The sequence below is a fragment of the Chrysochloris asiatica genome, unplaced genomic scaffold (assembly GCF_000296735.1).
Source record: "Chrysochloris asiatica unplaced genomic scaffold, ChrAsi1.0 scaffold00152, whole genome shotgun sequence".
NCBI classification, from domain to species: Eukaryota; Metazoa; Chordata; class Mammalia; order Afrosoricida; family Chrysochloridae; genus Chrysochloris; species Chrysochloris asiatica.
Window position 1 is genome coordinate 3,410,659 of NW_006408670.1, and position 6,345 is coordinate 3,417,003.

General features: G+C 38.1%; 1 pseudogene; it reads right to left on the reverse strand.

Annotated features, from left to right (window-relative positions):
- Positions 1–412: 412 nt before the first annotated feature.
- Positions 413–1,683, reverse strand: LOC102817695 (annotated as a pseudogene).
- Between the last annotated feature and the right edge of the window lie 4,662 nt (positions 1,684–6,345).

Sequence of the window (6,345 nt, forward strand, 5' to 3'; positions counted from 1 at the left end):
TATTTGAAGAATATTTCATATTTGGATTTATTTTGTGAATTTTTTTTTAAATGAAGAATGTTTCGTATTTGGATTTATGTTGTGCCTGGTCAATAACACATGCCCAATAAAAATCAAAAGTTGGAAAAAGCAGTTACACTTCCTCCTTCAGTGGACACTTAAACATTTCATTTTCTGAAATGACCATTATATTTCAATTTACCATGAACTGCTCTGAACTTATTATGAAATGTAGTCAAAGTCAAAAGAGAAGACGTAAGGAGAACATTCCTTTACTGGAGTGGGAAAGGCCTCCAGAATCAGCATGGAAAATAAACATATCCTATTGAAGAATTCTAGGTGGAAAAAACTTAATGTAGTCCATTTCAACTCATGCTGAGCTGACATCATCTGTTCATTAAGTTGTTTAGTGTCATTCTTCTAAATCAAGTGTGTTTAATTCTTCTTCTAGTTCATCCAATTCGATTCCAATGAAAAGATTTTCATCAACAGGTACAGCATCAATGGCTCCATTTTCCCTTCGTTGTCCTCTTCCAAATCACTTTTTTCCTCATTTTCTGCCCTATCCTCTGAAGCTTCACTTTATTTGCTTTCCTCTTTTTCTGAAGTATATGTGCTGAATCTTTCAAGACTGGCTACTATTATACTTGTCACATCTACAGCTCTTGGAATGTACAGGCATAAATCTGTCATTTATGCTCACAGAATCATCCACTTCATCACCCCTTGTTCCTTGGGTGTGACGGGTATCTGTTTCCTCCTCCTCCTCATTAACCAGTTCAGGACAAAATTCAAATGCCTCATGACCACTATTGCTTTTCCTGCTTTGAAGTCTGCTTTCTTTTTTTCTATATCTTGTTCGAGTTTGTCAATCTTTTCTTGTCTTTTCCTTTTTTTCCTTGCAAGAAAAGATTCTAGAGTGATTTTGGCAACATTTGGACGTAGGGCAGAATGCTCTCTTTCAACAAGGTCTTCTAATGAAATTTTTATTCTTCTTTCTTTTTAACTTTTTTCAACACAAATCCAAGAGGAAGTGCATAATGATACATGTACCTATAGCCCCTTCCAGGGCATACCCCAAACCAGCCACATTTGTTGTTCTCAATAGCTTCAAGGAAATGATTGCACACTATTTGAGTTTTTGTTTTTTTCTTTTCCGCCTCACTGTGCTTCTTGTTCACTATTTCTTCCATTTTTTTTTCTCATCCCAATTATCCATGGTATCTTTTTCAAGTTCTTCATCTCTTGCATCAATGTAAACACTTCAGTTCTCACATTTTCTCTCTAGAGTCAAGTCATGAAAAAACTTACACTTACCTCCTTTAGTACACTGTACTTGCTTGAAGAATTCACATACCACAGATTTGGGATCTGCACATTTACTGTTTTTTGAGCAACAACTACAGCTTTGAAGAGTTCTTTTAACTCCTGCAATTTCTTCTTGTTGTCATCTTTCTTCAATTTCTTTTCTGCTTCACTTTGTGCTACCTGATGTGGATTTGGTTGACCAAATTTAACTTGATTGGTGACAGCCTTGATAAACTTCTATTGCTTTGCTCCTTTCTTATTCTTTAGACCAAAAGTTTTATCTTCAATGATCTTCTCCTTCTTTTTCTGTTCTGCCTTTTTGCTGCCCCTAGCCTGAGCCTGTTTCTTGGAGGACAGGTGGCACAGGCCAGACATAAGCCCAGCTGGACGCCATCAGGGGCTCTGGCCCCACAGCAGGAGAAGGAAAACAGAAAATTTCATTGCTGCCACACTGTGCAGAAGATGACTTCTCTGATTATATTTTAAATGGCCTTTAGGAAATATGATGCCTTTCTGACTCAATCCCTTCATGATTTAAAGGCTAAGAATGTTTGTTGTTATTGTTAGGTGCCTTCAATTCAATTCCAACTCATAGTGAAAACAGATTGAAACAATGCCCTGTCCGCTGTCATACTTGCAACCATTGTTACACTTGAACCCATTGCTGCTGACACTGTGTCAATCCATCTTTTGGGGAGTCTTCCTGTTTTTCACTGATCTTCCACTTTACAAAGCATGATGTCCTTCTTCAGGGACTGGTTGCTTCTGATAACATGTCCAAAGTAGGAGAGAGGAAGTCTCACCATTCTGGAATCTAAGGAGCACTCCAGCTGTACTTCTTCCAACTCAGACCTGTTTGTTCTTCTGACAGTCCATGAAAACTTCAATATTCTCCAACACCAAAAGTGAAATGCATCAATTCATATAAGGTCTTTCTTAGTCATTGTACAACTTTCACATACATATAATATTGAAAATAGCATGGCTTGGGTCAGGTGTACCGTAGTCTTCAAACTGATATCTTTGCTCTTCAACACTATAGAGAGGTCATGTGCAGCAGATTTGCTTAATGCAATACATCATTTGATTTCTTGACTGCTGCTTTCATGAATGTTGTTTGTGGATCCAAGCAAAATGAAGTCTTTGGCAACTTCAATCTTTTCTCCATTTATTATGATGTTATTTATTGGTCCAGTTGTGAGGATGCTTCTTTTCTTTACATAGAGGTGCAACCCATCCTGAAGGCTGTGATCTTTGATCTTTAATCACTCTTCACTTTTAACAAGCAAGATTGTATCATCTGCATATCACAGGTTAAGGAGTCTTCCTCCAATCCTGATGACACATTCTTCTTCATGTAATCCAGCTTCTTAAATTATTTGCTCAGCATACAGATTGAATGAGTGTGATGAAAGAATACAGCCTTGGCACACACCTATCCTGATTTTTAAACCATTCAATATCCCCTTATACTGTTTGAACTAATGCCTCTTGGTCTATGTACAGGGTCCTTGTGTGAGCACAATTAAATATTCTTGAATACTCATTCTTTGCAATGTTATACATAGCTTATTATATTCCACATTGTCAAAACCCTTTGCTTAAACCCCCTTCCAAGACTAAGACTCAAAGGGAATACACGCTGTGATTGGTGACCACGCTCAACACAGGTAAGGGGAAGTGAGGGAAAAACAGCAATGAAGCGGTGAGCTAAGCCCTACAACGTTCAATAGACTTCTGGGAATCCGGGTGAAGACCTGGTTAGCCAGCAGTGTGGCAAGACCTGGGGACTCTTGAGCCCAGAGTCAGTGACATAGCCACAGAGGACTAGAGTGGAGAGTGAAGCATCCAGCTGATAAGAAGAGAGGGCATATGCATAAGAACACCCACACTTACAGATAATACCCACTTATCCTGGCTTCAGTGACTGGATGATCAGAGCTCAACCCGAAGTAAAAAAAAGAGTAAAAAAAAAAAAAAGTATTCTCATACAATTTGATGAACTTGACCTACACCTATGGAAGCAGTAGCTCAAAAGAGGGAACAAGTTCTTACAGCAAAAATCATTCCTGCCCCCTCCACACACAGAGTAGACAGGGATGGGCAACTTGGACATTGGCTCCCCAAAATGGGGGTGGGGGGCTACAAAGGCAAGAAGTGACTGGTTTACAAGCTTTCAAGAGGGAACCTAGATCCAGAGGGCATGGAGGAAGGTAGAATCTCCAGTGAGTAGTATTCAATCTGACTAGGCGGAGCTGATGCAATGAAATACAGATGGGTCTCTTGTGATACAATAGTGAATAATTGTTATCAGGACTTATTGTGAGGGTCGGAAATGTAAAGGTAGATGTTTTATAACAAGGAGGGGAGTGATTAACTTTTCAGTCTAGGAGTGGAGGTCCCTAGGACCATCAAGGGAGAAGAGCAGAGAGTGGGACCCTACCCAGAGAAGCAGTGATGCCTGAAATGGAGCCAGAGATGATGACATGGTGTGATGGAGCAGCTGGAGACTTTAGATCCAGAGAGGGAGAGTGGCTGTGTGCTGAAGACCTGGGGGATATGGGAGAAGGATTGCATGGAGGGGATTGTAACCATGGCAATGAGATGATATATATACAATAGAATGAATGTAAAACTAATGTTCTCCCATGTAAACTATCACATAATTCACAATAAAACATAAAAAAAAAAAAAAAGCCTTTGCTTAGTCAATAAGGCATAAGTGAAAATCATCCTGGTATTCTCTGCTTCCATCTGAAATCAGCAATGGTCCTTCCATATTTCTTCAGACTTAGACTTAAATTCCAGACAATTCTTTGTTGATGTACTATAGCAACCATTTTTAAAAATTATGGTAAGAAAAAACATTTACTTTCATGTGATATTATTCATGATTTTCATATCATGTTGGGTCACCTCTCTTTTGAACGGGCACACATATGGATCTCTTCCCATCAGTTTACCAGGTCTTCCAAATTTATTGACATAGATGAGTAAGCACCTGAATTACTGCATCAATTTGCTGAAATATTTCAATTTGTATTTCACCAATTCCTGGAGTCTTGTTTTTTACCAGTACCTCCAGTTCAGCTTGGACTTCTTCCTTCAGGACTATCTATATACTACTTCTTGAAATGTTGAACATCAAGCATTTCTTTTTGGTACAGTGACTCTGTGTATATGTTACATCTTCTTTTGATGTTTTCTGAAGCATTCAACATTGTGTCCAACTTGTTGTTGTTGTTAAGTGCTTTCAAGTCAATGCTGACTCAGAGTGACCCTGTATAGGAGTGGCTGGTGGGTTTGAACTGTTGACCTTGATAATAGCTATTCAGTGATTATCCTACAGCACCATACCAGAACTCCATTTTGCCCATGTTGTTTTTAAGTTCCTTTGAGTCAGTTCTGACTTATAGCTACCCTGTATAGGGTTTCCAAGGAGCAGCTAGGTGGTCTTGAACTGCCAACCTTTTGTTTCAAAGTCCAGTGTTTATTCTACAGTGTTTTACCAGGCTTCCAATAGAATCCTTGAATATTGCAAGCCAAGGTTTGAATTTTTCTTTAATTCTTTCAACTTGAGAAATGCTGAGTTTGTTCTTCCCTTTTGGTTTTATAACACCAAGTCTCTACACAATTTATTATACTTACTTTGTATTCTTGAACTACCTTTAACATTTTTATGTTCAAAATTTTATGTTTAAAATTTTACTTCCTTATTTCTTCCATTCAATTTTAATGGTTTAATAAGGTGGAGAGCAAATTTCAGAGTCTCTTTTGACATTCATTTTGATCTCTTCTTCCTTTCCTCGTTTTCAAATGATGTTCTTGATATCATCTTACAGCTCTTCTGATCATCTCGATCATTAGTGTCTATTGCATCATATCTGTTCTTGAGATGGTTAATAAATTCAGGTGCTACATGTTCAAGGATAAGAATGTGGAGATATTATAATCATTGAACCACAAAATATCTAATTGGAAGAGGACTCAGAGATCGCCAAGTCTAATCTCTCATAGATGGCAAAAGTAATACTCTAAGAAGTTAAAGCAAATTTCCAAGTACACCCCAGTGGTCCAAAGCACAAACTCAATGAGAACCTAGGTCTTTTGACTCACAGTTTATAAGGTTCTTTAAGCTAATCTATGGTGTCCTTGAATGTGGGACAGAGTCAGTGATTCAATGGGCAGCTAAGCATAAAGGAAAAACATTAAGCTTTAGTGCTCTAGAGCTATTGTACAGATTTCCAGGAGCGGAAATGGAAAACCAATCTCTATTTACCCATCCAGGGGATTCTGGTCAGCTCTGGCCCCTACAGCCTCTCTGTTGATAATGTTGTTAGGTGCCACTGACTCATAGTGACCTTATGCACAACATAAGAAAACACTGCCTGGTCCTGCGTCAAACACATAATCGTTAAGCTTGTGATCAGTCATTAATAGGATGAAAAGCACTATATTTCTTAGACTGATATCCCTCTTCTAAGAAAGAGAGCTTCAATGCATTGCATGAAATTTGCAAATACAAATTGTATTTGCATATAATTTGCAGCTCAGAAGGTTTTAATACTGTTTGTTGGGATTCCAAGGAGCTAATCTTGATAGATGTTCTAGAAGGACAGAGGATGATCATGAGGGTTTATGATCATGGGTGTTTATGATAAAGAAGCTTTAAGGAAATTGAAAACTGCATCAATAATAAAAAGGTCAGTAAAGGTACATTGAGGAATGCGTCTACTCATTATTTTAGGCTAGTAAGGGCTATCCTATGAGAATTTCCTTGTGAAACTTTACCATGTACACCATACAGCTCTGATTTTGCACCTTCAGACTTCTTTTTATTCCCCGAACTGAAAGAAAATTCAAAGGAAATGTGATTTGAGTACCTGGATGATGCCCACACTGACATTTTGACCTGGTGTTAACCAAAAAGTACAAAATTCTTTGAGGAAAGGTAGAGAGATGGAAATATTGCTTTCAGAAATGTATAATCCTAGATGGAAGATACATGGGAAACAATAGGTTTATATTTCAAGTTTT